The sequence below is a fragment of the Schistocerca piceifrons genome, chromosome X, assembly GCF_021461385.2.
Source record: "Schistocerca piceifrons isolate TAMUIC-IGC-003096 chromosome X, iqSchPice1.1, whole genome shotgun sequence".
Lineage (NCBI taxonomy): Eukaryota > Metazoa > Arthropoda > Insecta > Orthoptera > Acrididae > Schistocerca > Schistocerca piceifrons.
Window position 1 is genome coordinate 869,787,669 of NC_060149.1, and position 12,526 is coordinate 869,800,194.

The window sequence follows — 12,526 nt, forward strand, 5'->3', positions numbered from 1 at the left end:
GTTAGTGATTTGGGCGGCATCTGCGAGAACAGTATTAAATTCCGATGCACCAGTGTAAGTTTACTGTATCCCTTGGACCTTCACATTGACCATAAAACACAGAATTTGCATCGGGATTGATTACAAAAGACATAATGCTGACTTAAGTACAAGAAGAGTGAATCTTCTACGATTTTGTGCTTTGAGCGGCTCCTGGGAGACCTGTATTAGATTCCGATGCACCAGTGCAGGTTTACTGTATCCCTTGGACCTTCGCATTGAACGTGAATCACAGAAATTGCATCGGGATTGAATACAATAGTCTAAATACAGACTTAAGTACAAGAAGAGTGAATCTTCTAACAGTTTGTGCATTGAGCTGCTCCTGGGAGACCGGTGTTTGAATCCGATGTACCAGTGAAGGTCTCCTGTATCCCTTGGAGTTCCGTTCTGACCATGAGACATAGAAATTGCATTGGGATTGAATAAGGAAGGCACATTGCCGACATAAGTACTAGAGGAGTGAATCTTCTAAGAGGTAGTGTTAGAGCGGCTCCTGGGAGACCAGTTTTAGATTGCGATGCACCAGTTCAGGTTCACAGGATCACTGTATCCCTTGGAAATTCGCACTGACCATGAAACACAGAGATTGCTTCGGGATCGAATACAAAAGGCACATTGCCGAGTTAAGTACAAGAGGAGTCAATCTTCTAAGAGTTAGTGCTTTGAGCAACTCCTGGGAGACCAGTATTAGATTCCGATGCATCAGCGCAAGTTTACTGCATCCCTTGGACCTTTACATTGACCACGAAACACAGAAATAGCACCGAGATTGTAAACAAAAGGCACATTGCCGACTTAAGTACAAGGGGAGTGAATCTTCTAAGAGGTAGAGCTTTGAGCGGCTCCTGGGAGACAAGTATTGCATTCCGATGCACCAGTATAGGTTAAATGTATCCCTTGGACCTTCACATTGACCGTGAAACACATAAATTGCATCGGGAATGAATACAAGAGGACAATGCCGACTTAAATCCTTGAAGAGTGAATCTTCTAAGAGTTTGTGCGTTTGATCGGCTCCTGGGAGACCAGATTTAGATTACGATGCACCAGTACAGGTTCACTGTATCCCTTGGACATTCGCATTTACCATGAAACACAGAAATCGCATCAGGATTGAATACAAAAGGCACAATGCCGACTTAAGTACAAGAAGGGAGAATCTTCTAAGAGTTTGTGCTTTGAGCGGCTCCTGGGAGACCAGTATTATATTCCGATGCACCAGTGCAGGTTTACTCTATCCCTTGGACCTTTACATTGACCATGAAACACAGAAATTACATCGGTATTGAATACAATAGGCACAATCCCGACTTAAGTACGAGAAGAGTAAATCCTCTAGGACATTTTGCTCTGAGGGGCTCCTGGGAGACCAGTATTAGATTCCGATGCATCAGTGAGGGTTTTCTGTATCCCTTGGACCTTCACATTCAACATGATACACAGATATTGCATCGCGATTCAATACAAATGTCACAATGCCGGCTTAAGTGCATGAAGAGTGAATCTTCTAAGAGTTAGTATTTTGGGCGGCTCCTGGGAGACCAGATTTAGACTCCGATGCACCAGTGCAGGTTTACTGTAACACTTGGACCTTCACATTGACCATAAAACACAGATATTACATCGGGATTGAAAGCAAAACGCACAATGCCGACTTAAGTACAAGAAGAGTGAATCTTCTAAGAATTTTTGCATTGTTTGGCACCTGGGAGACCTGTATCAGATTCCGATGCATCAGGGCAGCTTAACTGTATCCCTTGGACCTTCACATTGGCCATGAAACATAGAAATTGCATTGGGATTGAACACAAAACGCACAATTCCGACTTATGTATAAGAAGAGTGAATTTTATAAGAGTATGTATTTTGAGCTGCTCCTGGGAGAATGGTTTTAGAATCCGATGCACCAGTGCAGGTCTCCTGTATCCCTTGGACTTTCACTCTGACCATGAGACACAGACATTGCATCGAGATTGAATACAAAAGGCACGATGCCGGCTTAAGTACAAGAAGAGTGAATCTTCTAAGAGTTTGTGTTTTAGCGGCTCCTGGGAGACCAGTATTAAATTCCGATGCACCAGTGCAGGCTTACTCTATCCCTAGGACCTTCAGATTGACCATGAAACCAGAAATTGCATCGGGATTGAATACAAAAATCAAAATGCCGACTTAAGTACAAGAAGAGTGAATCTTCTAAGAGTTAGTGTTTTGAGCAACTCCTAGGAGACCAGTATTAGTTTCCGATGCACAAGTGCTGGTTTACACTATCCCTTGGACCTTCACATTGACCATGAAACAGATAAATTGTATCGGGATTGAATACAATAGGCACAATGCCGGCTTAAGTACAAAAAGAGTGAATCTTCAAAGTAGTATTGCTTTGTTCGGCTTCTGGGCGACCTGTATTAGTTTCCGATGCACCAGTGTAGGTATACTGTACTCCTTGGACCTTCACATTGAACATGAACCACATAATTGAATCTAGATTGAGTACAAACGTCTAAATGCCGACTTATGTACAAGAAGAGTGAATCTTCAAAGAATTAGTGCTCTGAGCTGCTCCTGGGAAGCCGGTTTTAGAATCCGATGCACCAGTGCAGATCTCCTGTATCCCTTGGACTTTCACTCAGACCATGACACACAGATATTGCATCGGGATTGAATACATAAGGCACAATGCCGACTTAAGTACAAGGAGAGCGAACCTTCAAAGAGTTAATGATTTGAGCGGCTCCTGCGAGACCAGTATTAGATTCCGATGCACCTGTGTATGTTTCCTGTATCCCTTGGACCTTCACATTGACCATGAAACACAGAAATTGCGTCGGGATTCAATACAAAAGGCAAAATGCCGACTTAAGTACAAGAGGAGTGAATCTTCTAAGATTTTGTGCTGTGAGCGGCTCCTGGGAGACCTGTATTAGATTCCTATGCACCAGTGTAGGTATACTGTATCCCTTGGATCTTCACATTGACCATGAACCACAAAATTGAATCGGGATTGAATACAAACGTCTAAATGCCGACTTAAGTACAAGATGAGTGAACCTTCAAAGAGTTTGTGCTTTGGTCTGCTCCTGGGAAGCCGGTTTTAGAATCCGATGCACCAGTGCAGGTCTCCTGTATCCCTTGGACTTTCACTCTGACCATGAGACACAGACATTGCATCGGGATTGAATACAAACGGCACGATGCCGGCTTAAGTACAAGAAGAGTGAATCTTCTAAGAGTTTGTGTTTTGAGCGGCTCCTGGGTGACCAGAATTAGATTCCGATGCACCAGTGCAGGTTTACTGTAACTATTGGAGCTTCACATTGACCATGAAATACCGATATTGCATCGGGATTGAAAACAAAATGCCCAATGCTGACTTAAGTACAAGAAGAGTGTTTCTTCTAAGAGTTAGTACTTTGAGCGGCTCCTGGGAGACCAGTATTACATTCCGATGCGCCAGTGCAGCTTTACTATATGCCTTGGAGATTCACATTGCTCATGAAACACAGAAATTGCATCGGGATTGTATACGAATGGCACAATGCGGACTTAAGTACAAAATGAGTGAATCTTCTTAGAGTTTGTGCTTTGAGCGGCTCCTGGGAGACCAGAATTAGGTTCCGATGCACCAGTGCAGTTTTACTGTAACCCTTGGAACTTCACATTGACCATGAAAAACAGATATTTTATCGGGATTGATAACAAAAGACTCAATGCTGACTTAAGTACAAGAAGAGTGAATCTTCTAAGAGTTAGTGATTTTAGCGGCTCCTGGGAGACCAGTATTACTTTCCGATGCATCAGTGCAGGTCTACTGTATCCCTTGGACATTCACATTGACCATGAAACTCAGAAATTGTATCGGGATTGAATATAAAAGTCACAATGCCGACTTAAGTGCAAGAGGAGTGAATCTTCTAAGAGGTAATGCTTTGAGTGGCTCCTGGGAGACCAGTCTTAGATTCCGATGCACCAGTATAGGTTTACTGTATCCCTTGGACCTTCACATTGACCATGAAACACAGAAATAGCATCGGTATTTAATACAAGAGGGCAATGCCGACTTAAGTACAAGACGAGTGAATCTTCAAAAAGTTTGTGCTTTTGATCGTCTCCCGGGAGACCAGATTTAGATTACGATGCACCAGTGCACGTTCACTGTATCCCTTGGACATTCGCATTGACCATAAAACACAGAAATTGCATCGGGATTGAATACAAAAGGCACAATGCCGACTTCGTTACAAGAAGAGTATATCTTTAAAAAATATTTCCCTTGAGCGGCTCCTGAGAGACCAGTATTAGATTACGATGCACCAGTGCAGGTTTAAACTATCCCTTGGACCTTCACATTGACCATGAAAGACAGAAATTGCATCGGGATTGAATACAAAATGCACAATGCTGACTTAACTACAAGAAGGGTGAATCTTCTAAGAGTTTGTTGTTTGAGCGGTTCCTGGGAGACCAGAACTAAAATCCGATGCACAAGTGCAGGTTTACTGTGTCCCTTGGACCTACACATTGACCATGAAACACAGATATTGCAACGGGATTGGATACAAAAAGCACAATCCCGACTTAAGGACAAGAAGAGTGAATCTTCTAGAAAGTTTTGCTTTGTTCGGCTCCTGGGATACTTGTATAAGATTCCGATGCTTCAGTGCAGATTTACTGTATCCCTTGGTCCTTCACATTGACCATAAAACACAGTTGTTGCATCGGGATTGAATACAAAAGGCACGTTTCCTGCTTTAGTACAAGAAGAGTGAATCTTCTAAGAGTTTTCTGCTTTCAGCTGCTGCTGGGAGACCAGTTTTAGAAACTGATGCACCAGTGCAGTTCTCCTGTATCCCCTGGACTTTCACTCTGACCATGAGGCACAGAATCTGCATCGGGATTGAATACAAGAGCACAATGCCGACTTAAGTAAAAGAATAGTGAATCTTTTAATAGTTTGTGCTTTGAGCGGCTCCTGGGAGACCAGTATTATATTCCCACGCATCAGTGCAGGTTCACTGTATCCCTTGGATCTTCACATTGACCATAAAACACAGATGTTGCATCGGGATTGAATACAAAAGGCACGTTTCCTGCTTTAGTACAAGAAGAGTGAATCTTCTAAGGGTTTAGGCTTTGAGCGGCACCTGGTTGACCAGAATTAGCTTCCGATGCACCAGTGCAGACTTATCGTAACCCTTGGACCTTCACATTGACCATGAGACACAGAAATGGCATGGGGATTGAATTCAAAATTCACAATGGCGACCTAAGTACTAGAAGAGTGAATCTCGTATGAAGTTTTGCTTTGTTCGGGTCCTGGGAGACCTGAATTAGATTCCGATGCATCAGTGCAGGTTTACTGTATCCCTTGGACCTTCACTTTGACCATGAAACACAGAAATTGCATCGGGATTGAATACAAAAGGCTCAATGCCCACTTAAGTACAAGAAGAGTGAATTTTCTAAGAGGTAGTGCTTTGAGCAGCTCCTGGGAGACCAGTATTAGATTCCGATGCACCAGCGCAGGTTTACTGTATCCCTTGGACCCTCACATTTACCATGAATCACAGAGATTGCATCGTGATTGAAGACAATAGTCTAAATGCCGACATAGGTGCAAGAAGAGTGAACCTTCTAAGAGTTTGTGCATTGAGCAGCTCCTGGGAGACCGGCTTTAGAATATGATGCACCAGTGCACGTCCCCTGTATCCCTTGGACTTTCACTCTGACCATGAGACACAGAAATTGCATCCAGCTTTGGTACAAGAAGAGTGAATCTTCTAAGAGTTTGTGCTTTGAGCGGCTTTTGGGAGACCTGAATATGATTCTGATGCACCAGTGCGGGTTAACTGTAACCCTTGGACCTCCACATTGACCATGAAACACAGAATTTGATCGGGATTGATAACAAGAGGCTCAATACTGACTTAAGTACAAGAAGAGTGAATCTTCTAAGAGTTAGTGATTTTAACGGCTATTGGGAGACCAGTATTACATTCCGATGCACCAGTGCGGGTTAACTGTAACCCTTGGACCTCCACATTGACCATGAAACACAGAATTTGATCGGGATTGATAACAAGAGGCTCAATACTGACTTAAGTACAAGAACAGTGAATCTTCTAAAAGTTTAAGCTTTTGATCGGCTCCCGGCAGACCATATTTAGATTACGATGCACCATTGTAAGTTTACTGTATCCCTTGGACCTTCACATTCACCATGAAGCACAGAAATAGCATCGGGATTGATTACAAAAAGCAAAATGCCGACTTAAGTACAAGATGAGTGAATCTTCTAAGAGTTTGTGCTTTGAGCTGCTCCTGGGAGACCGGGTTTAGAATCCGATGCTCCAGTGCAGGTCAATTTTATCCCTTGGACTTTCACTCTGACCATGAGACACTAAAATTGCATCGGAATTGAATACAAAACGCACAATGCCGGCTTAAGTACAAGAAGAATGAATTTACTAAGCGTTTGTGCTTTGAGCGGCTCCTGGGATACCAGAATTTGATTCCGATGCACCAGTGCAGGTTTACTCTCTCCCTTGAACCTTCACATTGGCCATGAAAAATAGGAATTGCATCGGGATTGAATACAAAATGCATATTGCCGACTGAAGTACAGGTATAGTGAGTCTTCTAAGTGTTTGTAATTGAGCGGCTCCTAGGAAACCAGTTTTAGATTCAGATGCACCAGTGCTGGTTTACTGTATCCCTTGGACATTCACATTGACCATGAAAAATAGATATTGCATCGCGATTCAATACAAATTCCACAATGCCGACTTAAGTGCAAGAAGGGTGAATCTTCTAAGAGTTAGTGCTTTGAGCGGCACCTGGGAGACCAGTATTACATTCCGAAGCACCAGTGCTGGTTTACTGTATCCCTTGGACGTTGACATTGTCCATGAAACACAGAAATTGCATCGGGATTGAATACAAAAAGCACAATGCCGACTTAAGTACAAGAGGAGTGAATCTTCTTAGAGGTAGTGCTTTGAGCGGCTCCTGGGAGACCAGTATAAGATTCCGATGCACCAGTATAGGTTTACTGTATCCCTTGGACCTTCACATTGACCATGAAACACATAAATTGCATCGGGATTAAATACAAGAGGACAATGCCGACTTAAGTACAAGAAGAGTGAATCTTCTAAGAGTTTGTGCATTTGATCGGCTCCTGGGAGACCACATTTAGATTACGATGCACCAGTGCAGATTCACTGTATCCCTTGGACAATCGCATTCACCATGAAACACAGACATTGCATTGGGATTGAATACAAAAGGCACAATGCCGACTTAATTACAAGAAGGGTAAGTCTTCTAAGAGTAAGTGATTTGAGCGGCTCCTGCGAGAACAGTATTAGATTCGGATGAACCAATGTAAGTTTACTGTATCCCTTGGACCTTCACATTGACCATTAAACACAGAAATTGCATCGGGATTGAATACAGAAAGCACAATGCCCTCTTTAGTACAAGAAGAGTGACTCTTCTAAGGATTTAGGATTTGAGCGGCAACTGGTTGACCAGAATTAGCTTCCGATGCACCAGTGCGGACTTATCGTAACCCTTGGACCTTCACATTGATCACGAGACACAGAAATTGCATGGGGATTGAATACAAAAGGCACAATGCCGACGCAAGTACTAGAAGAGTGAATCTCCTAAGAAGTTTTGCTTTGTTCGGCTCCTGGGAGACCTATATTAGATTCCGATGCATCAGTGCAGGTTTACTGTATCCCTTGGACTTTCACATTGACCATGAAAGACAGAAATTGCATCAAGATTGAATACAGAAAGCACAATGCCTATTTAAGTACAAGATGAGTGAATCTTCTAAGAAATTTTACTTTGTTCGGCTCCTGGGAGACCTGTATTAGATTCCGATGCATCAGTGCAGGCTTACTGTAACCCTTGGACCTTCACATTGACCATGATTCACAGAAATTGCATCGGGATTGAATACAAGAGGACATTGCCGTCTTAAGTTCAAGAAGAGTGAATCTTCTAAATGTTTGTGCTTTTGATCGGCTCCCGGGAGACCAGATTTAGATTACGATGCACCAGTGCAGGTTCACTGTGTCCCTTGGACATTCGCATTGACGATGAAACACAGATATTGCATCGGGATTGAATACAAAAGGTACAATTCCAACTTAAGTACAAGAAGAGTGAATCTTCTAAGAGTTTGTGCATTGAGCGGCTCCTGGGAGACCAGTATTAGATTCCGATGCACCAGTGCAGGTTTACTCTATCCCTTGGACCATTACATTGACCATGAAACACAGAGATTGCATCGGGATTTAATACAAAATGCACAATGCCGACTTAAGTACAAGAAGAGTAAATCCCGCTAGACATTTTGCTTTGAGGGGTCCTGGGAGACCAGTATTAGATTCCGATGCATCACTGAAGGTTTACTGTATCCCTTGGACCTCCACATTTACCATCAAACACAGAAATTGCATCGGGATTGAATACAAAAGGCACAATGCCGACTTAAGTACAAGAAGAGTGAATCTTCTAAGGGTTTGTGCATTTGAGCGGCTGCTAAGAAACCAGTATTAGATTCCGATGCACCAGTGCAGGTTTTCTGTAACCCCTGGATCTTCACATTAATCATGAAACACAGAAATTACATCGGGATTGAATACTAAAGGCACAATGCCGACTTAAGTACATGAAGAGTGAATCTTCTAAGAGTTTGTGCTTTGAGCCTCTCCTGGGAGACCAGTATTAGATTCCGATGCACCAGTGCAGGTTTACTCTATCCCTTGGACCATTACATTGACCATGAAACACAGAGATTGCATCGGGATTGAATACAAAAAGCACAAATCCAACATAAGTACAAGAAGAGTGAATCGCCTAAGAGTTCGTGCTTTGGGCGGTTGCTGGGATTCCGGTATTGAATTCAGATGCATCAGTGCAGGTTTACTGTAACCCTTGGACCTTCATATTGACCACGAAACAGAGAAATTGCATCGGGATTAAATACAAAATGCACAATGCCGACTTAAGTACATGAAGAGTGATTCTTCTAAGAGTTTGTGTTTTGAGCGGTTCCTGGGAGACCAGAATTAGAATCCGGTGCACAAGTGCAGGTTTACTGTATCCTTTGGACCTTCACATTGACCATGAAACACAGAAATTGCATCACGATTGAATGCAAAAGGCACAATGCCGACTTAAGTACAAGAAGAGTAAATCCTCTAAGACGTTTTGCCTTGAGGGGCTCCTGGGAGACCAGTATTAGATTTCGACTCATCAGTGCAGGTTTACCGTATCCCTTGGACCTTCACATTGACCATGAAACCCACAAATTGCATCGGAATTGAATACAAAATGCACATTGCCGACTAAGTACAAAAAGAGTGAATCTTCTAAGAGTATCTGATTTGAGCGGCTATTGGGAGACTAGTATTACACTCCGTTGTATCAGTGCATTTTTACTGTATACCTTGGACGTTCACATTGACCATGAAACTCAGAAATTGCATCGGGATTGAATGCAAAAGGCACAATGCCGACTTAAGTACAAGAAGAGTGAATCTTCTAAGAGTTTGTGCTTTGAGCCTCTCCTGGGAGACCAGTATTAGATTCCGATGCACCAGTGCAGGTTTACTCTATCCCTTGGACCATTACATTGACCATGAAACACAGAGATTGCATCGGGATATAATACAAAATGCACAATGCTGACTTAAGTACAAGAAGAGTAAATCCTGTAAGACATTTTGTTTTGAGGGGCTCCTGGGAGACCAGTATTAGATTCCTATGCATCACTGCAGGTTTACTGTATCCCTTGGACCTCCACATTGACCATGAAACACAGAAATTGCATCGGGATTGAATACAAAAGCCACAATGCCGACTTCAGTACAAGAAGAGTGAATCTTCTAAGGGTTTGTGCATTTGAGCGGCTGCTAGGAAACCAGTACTTGATTCCGATGCACCACTGCAGGTTTACTGTATCCCTTGGACATTTTCATTGACCATGAAACTCAGATAATGCATTGCAATTCAATACAAATGCACAATGCCGGCTTAAGTGCAAGAAGAATGAATCTTCTAAGAGTTGGTTTTTTTTAGCGGCTCCTGGGAGACCAGTAATAGATTCCAATGCACCAGTGCAGGATTACTGTAACCCTTGGACCTTCACATTGACCATGAAACACAGATATTACATCGGGATTGAATACAAAAGGCACAATGCCGTCCTAAGTACAAGAAGAGATATTCTTCTAAGATTTTGTGATTTGAGCGGCTATTGGGAGACCAGTACTACATTCCGATGCATCAGTGCAGATTAACTGTATCCCTTGGTCCTTCACATTGACCATGAGACACAGAAATTGCATCGGGATTGAATACAAAAGACACAATGCCGACTTAAGTAAAAGAAGAGTGAATCTTATAATAGATTGTGCTTTGAGCGGCTCCTGGGAGACTAGTATTATATTCCGACGCATCAGTGCAGGATTACTGTATCCCTTGGACCTTCAAATTGACCATGAAACACAGAAATTGCATTGGGATTGGATACAAAATGCACAATGCCGACTTAAGTACAAGAAGAGTGAATCATCTAAAACTTTGTGTTTTGTGCGGCTCCTGGTTGACCAGAATTAACTTCCGATGCACCAGTGCAGGTTTACTGCAACCCTTGGACCTATACATTGACAATGAGACACAGAATTTGCATCGGGATTGAATACAAAAGGCACAATGCCGACTTATGTACAAGAAGAGTGAATCTTCTAAGAGTTTGTGGTTTGAGCGGTTCCTGGGAGACCAGAATTAGAATCCGATGCACAAGTGCAGGTTTACTGTGTCCCTTGGACCTTCACATTGACCATGAAACCCAGAAATTGCAACGGGATTGGATACAAATGGTACAATGCCGACTTAAGACCAAGACGAGTGAATCTTCGAAGACGATTTGGTTTGTTCTTCCCCTGAGAGACTTGTATAAGAATCCGAGGCATCAGTGCAGATTTACTGTATCCCTTGGTCCTCCACATTGACCATGAAACACATGTAGGGAAGCAGCCTACTCACGCTGTAATAAATTCACATCAGTTTCCGTTGTGTGCCAGCCAGTCTGCTGTAACTAGCTCTGACGTCATAAATGTTGCGCAATACCTTAAAAATCAAGCAAATGAACTAAAACTTTTCTAGCAGGTCAGAAATAATACTAAATTAATGTGTGTTAAAAATCAGTTCGATAACTTCAGCCATTTCCGAGATTTGGACGGTTTTCTGGAAAAATCATTGGCGCAACAGAACAGAGCTAGAGACTTCAAAATTTTTATTGAGATTCATCTTTCATAATGATTTAATAAAAACAGTACTTTGGATTTCACAAATTAAGACTTTAGTGGAAATTCATGATTTTCTGGTTTTCGTCTCAAAACTGAAGGAAGCAAGATAGATTAAGTAGGCTAGTAAATAAGGCTAGGATGTTTAGATTTGAATAGGTTGGAGGTCCGCTATGATTATGAAGATGTGTAAAGTTTCTTTTTAATACCTATAAAATTATAGCGATAGCGGATCTCAAAAGGGACAGTTCAGAGCTCATCTGCTGCGTGCAGGGTAATTAGATTAATTCTCTCGCTCAAAGTATTTAACTTAGCCACGTCAAAATTTTATTATTAATACTTACCTGTGTGCTGAATGCACGTTTAAATTAAGAGCTTCTTCGGCCATCAGCCAAAGAAGCTATAAATTATTATGTAACTTGAAGTGGTGCGTTACTAGCCCAGCGGCTAGTCGGGAGAGCGGATTTAATCAGGCGTTCCCTCAGCCGTCCGCACCGCGGCTATATATATAAGAACACTGCGCGAGGAAGGAAGGCCCCAGTTCTCTCCAGACGCTGAATGACACGCCATCTGTGTCGGTAGTCGCGTCGCATCAGTGTATCTGCTACGAACAGCCTCGGGTGCTGTATTAAGTTACTAGAGATATGCGGAACCATGAAAACATTTTATGTGAAGTGTTAATTCTGGAATGATTTTCATTATCTAGCTTCAGTTTGCGTTTTGTCGTATTTTCACGTGCCGTCGCGGGACAGTCATTCTACCAAATATTTAGCGTGGCGTTTGATGAAATACTCTCATCAAATTATGGCGAGCATTCTTTTTAACATTTGATTCGGACATTTATAGTTGCATCAGCGTATTAGACTCTGAACTGTTCTGTTAGTTAGGTGCTAGGGATACTTGTGGTTTTTATCAGTGAATTTCAGAATATACTCAACTATTTTGGAAAACCGTTTTTGATTAGAAATCCCGGACAATCTCCTAATTCCTCAGAGCTATAAGCTGCAGCTATAAGAACATTCTCAGGTAAAGTGGGCACTAGGATATCTATTTACTGGCTCCAAGTTTTATTAAATCACTTTCTGGGGGTCACGGAGTAAATAGAGAGCCAGTGTTGAGAACGGCAAAAGACAGCAATAACAACATTCTAAAAGCTAGAA